Source organism: Pelodiscus sinensis, chromosome 18 (assembly GCF_052426305.1).
Source record: "Pelodiscus sinensis isolate ZL-2025 chromosome 18, ASM5242630v1, whole genome shotgun sequence".
NCBI lineage: Eukaryota > Metazoa > Chordata > Testudines > Trionychidae > Pelodiscus > Pelodiscus sinensis.
In genome coordinates, this window is record NC_143069.1 from 26,128,425 (window position 1) to 26,138,273 (window position 9,849).

The 9,849-nt window shown below is 50.7% G+C and overlaps 1 long non-coding RNA gene across 1 annotated transcript; it reads right to left on the reverse strand.

Moving 5' to 3' along the window:
- Positions 1–3,791: 3,791 nt before the first annotated feature.
- Positions 3,792–7,452, reverse strand: LOC149523314 (uncharacterized). The gene is made up of 3 exons (XR_016347134.1): positions 7,095–7,452; positions 6,065–6,130; positions 3,792–3,969 (listed from the first exon to the last, which is right to left on the reverse strand). It is a non-coding gene; the product is annotated as an uncharacterized LOC149523314 (long non-coding RNA).
- Between the last annotated feature and the right edge of the window lie 2,397 nt (positions 7,453–9,849).

Here is a 9,849-nt window from a genome sequence, read left to right on the forward strand (position 1 = left end):
CAGTGTGGACGCGCTATTTCGAAATAGCAAAACGCTATTTCAAAATGCATTTTGTGTGTAGACGCGCTATTTCGAAATAAGATATTTTGAAATAATGCTGTAGTGTAGACATACTCTGAAAGAAGAAATCAGGCCCCTGAGTAATTGAAACAGATACTTCAAAGAGTTTAATTGGAAACATGTGCACAGTAAATACAAACACTATATTATTTACAGGGGAGGGTTATTTACAGGTGACTGTTTGTGAGACACAGCATGGCCAGCACCTGAGAAATAAACTTAAAGAGTCATCAGCATTTGTACAATGCCCCTTAATAAATATAATAATATGGGTTGGGATTAAGCTGCTGGATATGGAATGGAAAACAATCTCCAAAACAGGAAACACCACAAGATTAGGGGAACTCCTATTACCTAATATAGTGAATTATCAGAAAGTGTCAATTCAACAGGGGGTCTCCACTGATCCCCTTCCCATATTCAGCCATCACAGGAAGATTCTCTCCCCATTGAGAACCACAGACAATGATATCCCAGACCCCCTCAGCCTTTTACCCTCCTTTGCTAACTGTTGTCTGGTGACTCCTCATAGGCCCAGAACCCAGGAGGGCAAGAGTAAAGTGCTGAGAGAGACTAGAAACCTAACTATTCAGGAAACTTTTTCTATGAGGTGGAGGATCATAGCCTCTAAATTTGGAGGACGAATGATATCTGCTGAGTACCTTCTTTGAAGGGCAGAGTGTTCTGAACTCCCAATATCATCAGAGGGAGTTTGAGGACACTCAGCAACTTATGAGACTGGACAATACAAGCACAGTTAAAGGCCCTGGATATCTAAAGGAAATCACCAAAATCCACAGTTAGATGCTTAAATGCCAATTAAAGCCACCCTTAGTGAATTCCCCCGGCATGTGGAATCCCCTAAGTAGTATAAGGGCCCTACCATCAATCAAACGTTAGCCCTGCCCCCTGATCCCGGAAGTCCCGCCCCCTGACCGCCAGAATTCCCTTCTCCCCTGTCACCAGAAGTCCGGCCACTGGATGGTAGCACATCCGGGTCAAGAGGGACAGCTGACCGGGTGTCATGTGACCCCCGTTAGGCCCGTCCCCTGTCACCGGAAGTCCTGCCTTTGGGGGTAATACATCCGGGGTCAAGAGGGGCAGGTGACCGGAAGTAAGGAGTGTCATGTGACCCCTCTAAGGACTCGCCCCGCCTCCCTCAACCAATCAGGAAGGGTTTTTCCCCTGTAGGACCGCCCCGTGAACCGCTTTAACCAAGCGGGGGGGCAGTTCTGGGACCGGATGACCCGCCCCGCAGTGGGTTGTGTGACCCCTCTAAGAACTTGCCCCGCCTCCCTCCACCAATCAGGAGGGGGTTTTTCCCTGTAGGACCGCCCCGCGAACCCCTTTGACCAATCGGGGGGCAGTTTTGGGACCGGATGACCCACCCAGCAGTGGGTTGTGTGACCCCTCTAAGAACTCGCCCTGCCTCCCTCTACCAATCAGGAGGGGTTTTTTCCCTGTAGGACCGCCCCACAAATCGCTTTGACCAATCCGGGGAGTGCAGTTCCGGGACCCGTTGACCAGACCGGAGACGGGTCGTGTGACCCCTCTAAGAGCTTCCCGTGACACCCTTTGCCAATCAGAGCATAGCACTTCCCCGTAAGTTCTAGCGCCACACAAAAGAGGCCATCTTGTTCCAAGAGCGCGTGTTTCAGAGAGCGTGCAAACGCTGCGCGGAATCATGGCTTCTTTCACCAACTTTGTTTTGGTGCCGAGAAGAAAGCGCTACATCAGCGACAGTTCCGAGGAGGAAGGAGAAGTTGAAGGGAGCCCTTTGACCCACCCGCTGATGGATACACCAATATCTGACACCGAAACCCAACCGCTCACGATGCAGCCAGACAAGCTAGATAGCCTGGAGGAAGAAGGTGCCCATGGCTCCCAGGAGTCGGACAAGACTCATGGAAAAGAAGCCAAATAGGTAAATGAAAGATCGAAGTTGGGGCATCATGGGGTTAGGAATCCGGGATTTTGTAAACTTTAAAAAAAAAATGACCAGAGCGTCTTACATTATTTCTTTCTGGCAATCTTTTGACAGCTTGACGATGCCTTTCTAGCTGACCGTCAGACCCAGGACAGCATTGCATCGGACGAGGAAGACGAACCGGGCCCACCTTGTTTTTGCTCAACACCGATACAAAGCATTGAAGAGAACGCCTAGGATGACGGCCATGAAGAATTCAGGAGGTGGCTGTGCATTGACCTAGTTGAGCCAGTGCCACATCATAAGCGTAAAAAAGTTATGCGCTCTATTGTACGCGTTGGTGTTTATACCGTCCTTAGTCACTGTCTTAGGGAAAAGCTTTTTGAGCACTGTGAGGGTTGTGTCATAAATGCGCCAGCCCAGCGGTACCATGACTGTTTGACTTGGACTCCAGAGGGTATAAACTGCAAGCTCCAGGGCCTATGTGCTGAACTGTGTTTGGAAATCTTATTAAATACTGTTATTGCCGTAGGTCCGTGGTCCCCAACACGGTGCCCACGGGCGCTATGGCGCCCGCAGGGGCATTTGCATGCACCCGCCAGGTGCTCGGGGCTGACCTGGCCCTGGGCACATAGCGCGTGGCGCTTGCACGGGGGGGCGCGCCGGCCCCGGGCGCGCGGCGCTTGGCAGGGGGAGTGCTGGCCTCGGGCGCGCGGCGCTTGGCGGGGGGAGCACCGGCCCCGGCCCCGGGCGCGTGGCGCTTGCGGGGGGAGCGCCGGCCCCGGGCGCGCGGCGCTTGGCGGAGATGAGCATTACTATGGGGTTCTGGATGTGAAAAAGTTGTTCGGAGCGAAAAATTATTGTGAGTTTTGCCACACAGTATACAGTCATGACCACTCTTGCAGGTATTGTTGCCGCCTCTGCTTGAGCGGAACGTGCTCAGACAGCGTGGGCGTGCCGCTGCGGTGTCCTAGCTGTATCTTGGAACAAGATGGCCTCTTTTGTGTGGCGCTAGAACTTATGGGGAAGTGCTATGCTCTGATTGACAGAGGGTGTCACGGGAAGCTCTTAGAGGGGTCACACGACCAGCTTCCGGTCTGGTCAACGGGTCCCAGAACTGCACCCCCCGAATGGTCAAAGCGATTTGTGGGGCGGTCCTACAGGGAAAAAAACCCTCCTGATTGGTAGAGGGAGGCAGGGTGAGTTCTTAGAGGGGTCACACGACCCACTTCTGGGCGGGTCATCCGTTCCCGGAACTGCCCCCCAATTGGTCAAAGCAGTTCACGAGGCGGTCCTACAGGGAAAAAACTCCTCCTGATTGGTGGAGGGAGGCGGGTTGAGTTCTTAGAGGGGTCACACGACCCACTTCTGGGCGGGTCATCCGTTCCCGGAACTGCCCCCCCGATTGGTCAAAGCGGTTCGCGGGGCGTTCCTACGGGGAAAGCCCTTCCTGATTGGTAGAGGGAGGAAGGGCAAGTCCTTAGAGGGGTCACATGACACCCCTTACTTCCGGTCACCTGCCCCTCTTTACCCCGGATGTATTACCCCCAAGGGCGGGACTTCCGGTGACAGGGGACGGGCCTAACCGGGGTCACATGACATCCTTTTTTACTTCCGGTCACCTGTCCCTCTCGACCCGGATGTACTACCCTCCAGGGGCGGGACTGCCAGTGACAAGGGAGAAGGGACTTCCGGGGAGTCGGGGGGACGGACTTCCAGGGTCAGGGGGCGGGGCTAATGTTTGATTGATGGTAGGGCCCTTATACTACTCCCCTACCCCATAGACAGCTAGCAGATATAGCGTTCAGTCTAGCTTCCCACCCAAGTATATGATGTGCAAGCTGGAAACAGAAGCAGGAGCTCTTTCTTCTATTTGTCTGTGCTTCATTCCCCGAGCACTCATCCAGGTCAGATGTCTCTTAGGACCTGAGTTGCCACCAGCTGGACAATGGGACTTGGGTCATTCTGTAGGACCTGGAGAGCTGGAATTACAGAGAATATGACTCACTTTTCATATAGTCACCTATGCCTGCAGTAGCTGGAGATTTAGTACCAGTGAGTACCAAGCTACAGAAGCTCTCTGTACAAACAAAGCTTTAGGTTCCTCCATTGGGATCCTTCCAAGCTCCAAACTGAGATGGAGGAGGGGGGAGAGGGGAGACCCTGACCCTACCAGAAACTCATCCAATTGGAAGGTGCTCCATTGACTCAATAGCTTCTGCTTTTAAGTTATTTTACATCTCCTGACAGAAATAAATCTGATGGTGTGGAGTTTGGGGTAGCAAAAAGTGGCTCCCAGGGAGCCGATGGAGCCCAAAGAGTGGATCACACAGGTTGGGAAGAGGCATTGCCAGGGTAGCCAGGAGATGCACTGACTTATATCACACTGGCTGCAGTTTCCTCCAGGTACGTCTACACCGCAAAGTTAATTCAAAATAACAGCTGTTCTTTTGAATTAACTTTAATAGCATCTATACATGCAAACCGCTATTTCAAAATTAATTCGAAATAGCAGAGCGCTTAATTCAAATTTGGTAAACCTCATTCTACGAGGAGTAACACCAAATTTGAAATAGCTATTTCAAATTAAGTGCTGTGTAGACAATTAATTCAAAATAGGGGGCCTCCAGCCCTTCCCAGGGAGCCCTGGTGGCCACTCTGGGCACAACCAGGAAAACTTCCTCTCCTCTCCCCCTGGCCCCAGAGCCATTAAAGGGATAGACCCTGGCCCGTGCCAGATCCAAGCCTACCAGCCAAGAGCCAGCAGTGGCCACCGGGGCCCCTGAGCCAGTAGCCACAAAACGTGAGCCAGCAAGGCACTGGCAGCCAACCCTCCACTGCTCCTCAGGAGCAGTCTGCCAGCACCCAGGAGCCTGACAGGGGCTGGAGAAGGCGGGTGCCTTCCTGGTCCAGGGTGGAGATCATGGACCTTATTCAGGTTTGGGAGGGATGCCCCAGCATCCATGATCTCCGCACTAGACAGAGGAACACGGCCGTCAATGGCAGGATAGCTGCCAGCCTGGCCACCAAAGGCCACATGCGAACCCAGGAGCAGGTTTGCATGACAATCAAGTTGGTGCGGTGAGACCCCCAACCTTGGGCCCTGATCTTCCCTTCCCCCTTCTTCCCTTTGCTTCTCCCTTCCAACTTCCTCCTCCCAGGTTTCACCCTCCCCTCTCCCACCCACTCTATTCCTCTCTCCCACCTCCTTTTCCCAGTCTCCCCAGAGGTTCAGCCTGTTGTTCAATAAACCCAGTTTCTATTTTTGAACATACATGTCTTTTATTTGACATCAGGAAGGGAGGCTAGGGAGGAGTAAGTAGATGGACGTGAGGGAGGAATGGGGCACGAGCCCCCGGTGGGGAGGACCGGGGTGGCTCTGAGGGCTCCTCGGGGTGGACACTCTCCTGCAGGGCCTCCTGGATCCTGACAGCCCCCCGATGGACTCCCCGGACGGTAGCCTGCAGCAAGTGCAGCTGGGCTGATGGCAACAACCCTACGAGACGCACCGGTGTGCCCAGGGGCAGCTCTGGCTCCATGTGGCCGAGTGCTGTGGTGTCCCGAGTGCAGGCACTCAGGGCACTCCAAGACAGGACTGCTTTGCTCTCCCTCATCGGGGTAGACAAGCGAGCGGGGAACCCTGAGAACTGTCTGTTCGGGGTGGGGGTAGGGTCCCGTGAAGCACGGAGCTCAGTTAGCCTGAGGTAGCAGCCCCACACACTATGTCCTAACCTGATGCCCTGCCAGCACTGGTTCCGGCCAGCCTGAACTTCGGTTCAGGGTCCACTCAGTGTGGACGCGCTATTTCAAAAGAACAAAATGCTATTTTGAAATAGGTTTTGTGTATAGATGCATAATTCGAATTAGCTTAATTCAAATTAACTATTTCGAATTAAGTTAACTTGAATTAACGCTATAGTGTAGACGTACCTCTTTCAGAGCAGACTAAAGCTGAATCTGTCCTTTGATGTGTGGCTGATGCACTTCACACCTGTGGTATCAGTTACTGCTTGCTTGACAGCTAAATTTCTTTATAACTCACTAATGAATAGGATTTCACCTGTATTTGTTACTTACAGGTCAACAGATGTTCCATGTCCAGCCATTTCATATTCTTGGTGTCTGTATGTTCCAGGATGATGCCTAAATAAGCAGTGTAAAATAAACATCAATAAAAAACCTTCTCTTGTTAAGTGCAAGGTGATAACATTGGCCCTTTGGCTTCTATTGTGGGTCTAAGGTGAGCTGTAGGCAAGAAAATACTAGAAAAGTTTAGCGTCCACACTGAAGAGAAAAAAATTAAGAATGTTTACATAAAACCTCATTTGCTTTAAACAATCTATGTTCCTCTTGCCACTGCTGTCAGTTAGTGGAGATATACTAGGATAGTGTATTAATCTAGTGGTGTGAACAAAGGGCTGGGGCCAGGAATAAGTGCGTACTAAGCAAGGATCTCACATGGATAAATTAATTAGGCCACAATGCTTGCCTGGCTTGCATGGGTGTGCTAAGGAAAGGATGGCACAGGGCCAAAGGGGAGGAATCTAGTGCTTCCTGGGCAAGGCAATCAGGAACCTGCAACAGCAGGCACTGTGTGGCGGTGGCCTGCCTACCTCCCAGTGATGAAGCACCAGTAAGGAACAGTGAACAACACTGAGCTTAGGTCTATAGTTTGAGTCCACACTAACTCTGACTACTAAAAATAGAGTGCAGGTCAGATGACAGAAGCAGTCGGAGGAGCTAGCCACCTTGAGAACAGACTTTTGGGTTTGGATGGGATCATCCTTGGAATAGTTAACCCCTCCTGCTACTCCTGCCACAGCTACTCTATTTTTAGCACACTAGTTTGATCGGAGAATAAACATACCCTACGTGACAGTGTGCCAGCCTCTGCTACTAAATGACTGCGCCATCTCAAAGCATTCTATTGCAAATTACAAATTCCTCCTAACACCACACTGGAGAAGTAGGAGAACATTAACATCTCCATTTATGCATGAGAAGTCACAGCACGGAGAGATTAATAGTAGCTCAGTGCTGCACACAGGGACTTTTTCTGTCTACCTCAAAGGGAATACCAAAAGGGACACGGCACACTTTCTCTCACCAGCTAACTTGGCTGCAACTGCCCGGATCTCTTCCCAGCTGCTGCAGAAGTATGTGATGGTGCTTTTGTAAAAGTTCTCCAGTAGCTCAGCCTTCTCTTTGGCCTAGAGAAAATCAGGGACACATGAGCTCTCTCTGGCTAGAAATGCCCTTTGACTGCCAACACATGCCTTTACAAACCACAAGTAAACAGTCTGTGTTCCTCTTGCCACTGCTGTCAGTTCTTGGACTCACTCAGACTTTTTTTTTAATTTAAACAAGTAAATAAAAGAAAGGACAGGAGGCTGTGTAGAAGTGGGGAAAGTGGGAATCTATGGCAGATTTACATTCCTCTCACCCTCAGTCCTGTATCCCACTCTAATAGGGTACGTCTACACTACAACGTTAATTCGAACTAACTTAGTTCGAATTACTTAATTCGAACTAAGCTAATTAAAACTAACGGATCTAGACTAAAAAACTAGTTCGAATTAGCGTTTTACTAATTCGAACTAGCATGTCTACATTAAGTGGGGTTGGGAGAGGGGAAGAGAGAGGGTGGCAGAGGGGAGGGCAACTAAAATGATCAGGGGTTGGGAACAGGTCTCATATGAAGAGAGGCTAAAGAGACTGGGACTTTTCAGCTTAGAAAAGAGGAGACGGAGGGGGGACAGGATAGAGGTCTCTAAAAGCAGGAGTTGGGTGGAGAGGGTGCATACAGAAAAGTTCTTCATTAGTTCCCATAAAAAAGGACTAGAGGACACCAAAGGAAAGGAATGGGTAACAGGCTTCAAACTAGTAACAGAAAGTTGTTCTTCACAAAGCACAGAGTCAACCTGTGGAACTCCTTGCTGCAGGAGGCTGTGAAGGCTACAACTAGAACAGAGTTTAAAGGGAAGTGAGATCAAGCCATGGAGGTTGGGTCCATGGAGTGGTATTAGCCAGGGGGTAGGAGTGGTGTCCCTGCCCAAAGTTTGTGGAAAGCTGGAGAGGGATGGCACGAGACAAATGGCTTGGTCACTGTCTTCGGTCCATCCCCTCCAGGGTCCCTAGGGTTGGCCGCTGTTGGCAGACAGGCTACTGGGATAGATGAACCTTTGTTCTGACCCAGGATGGCCATTGTAAGCTCAGGGCTCAGGGTCGGGGGTCTCAGTGGACCACCTTGATTTTCATGCACTCCTGCTCCTGGGTGGCCAGGCTGGCAGCTCTCCTGCCCTAGCCGGCGACCTTCCTGTGCCTAGTGCGGAGATCGTGGACGAGGTCCACGATGTCCGCACTAGCCCAGGAGGGAGCCCGCCTTTTGCGGTCCCGGGCAAGCTCCCAGGACCCGCCAGCCTGGTCCCGGGAAGAGGGGGAGGACTGGGGGGCATCGGGTGGGTGGCTCGATCCGCACCAGGTGCAGGGTCTGCCTGCTGGGTGCTGGCAGGCTTGCACCTGGCATGGGCACCGTAGCCATCCCGTGCCCCTTTAAGGGGTCCGGGGCCGGGAGGGGGGCATACGAGTTTCCCTGGTGTTGGCCGGAGTGGCCACCAGGGAAACCTGGGGGGGGCTAGCCTCCCACTAGTTCGCATTAAGGGGCTACACAGCCCTTAATTCGAACTAGTAAGTTTGAACTAGGCTTAATCCTCGTGGAATGAGGATTACCTAGTTCGAACTAAGCGCTCCGTTAGTTCGAATTAAATTCAAACTAACGGAGCGCTAGTGTAGCGCCTATGAAAGTTAGTTCGAACTAACGTCCGTTAGTTCAAACTAACTTTGTAGCGTAGACATACCCATAGATACTTCCATTGCCCATCACACATTCCCCCTGCTTCTACACCACAAGCCTATGCTGTCAATAATCTCATATAATTCTATAGGTCACTCACAAGGTGTCTGCAGATATCCATCTGGAGCTCCTCAGGGTTCAGCTCGGTTCTCCAACTAAGATGCTCATTAAGTATAGTTTGGAGCCTCTTCAGTCCCAAAAATGGGGCACAGAGATGAAATGTAGCTCTGCACTCCTGAAAAAGAGGGTTGCACCATTGAATTGTTCCATAACACGTATTGTGCTCATTCAAATGGAACTCATGTCCTTGACTGCTCATCTACCCCAAGAATAAAAGGGATTCCCCTGAAGTAATAGACAGAAAATATGCCAGCATGACTTTAATAGGGGGAAAGGGATTCTACTTCTGGAGTATTGCATCCAATTCTGGGCACCCCATTACTTAAAAAATGTTGATACATTGGAGAAAGTCCAACGGAGGGCAACAAAAATGATTAGGAGGCTGGAACACATGATTTACAAGGAGAGGCTGAGGGATTTGGGATTATTTAGTCTTCAGAAGAGAAGAGTGAGGGGAGCTTTGATAGAAGGCTTTAACTACCTGAAGGGGGATTTCAAAGAGGATGGAGAGAGGCTGTTCTCAGTGGTACTAGATGACTGAATGAGGAGCAATGGTCTCAAGTTACAGTGGGGGAGGTCTAGGTTGGATAGTCGGAAAAACTATTTTACTAGGAAGGTGGTGAAGCACTGGAATGGGTTACCTAGGGAGGCAACGGAACCTCTAAATCTAGAGTTTTCAAGTCCTAGCTTGACAAAGCCCTGGCTGGGATTGTTTAGTTGAGGCTGGTCCTGTTTTGGGCAGGAGGTTGGACTCAGTGACCTCCTGAGGTCTCCTCCAAACCTATGGTTCTATGATTTTATAATACTGAAAACTGGAGATAGCAGCAATGTTTTTTCAGAACGGATGTAGCTATGAAAGCTGCTTCACTAGGCATAGCTGTGGTCTTTC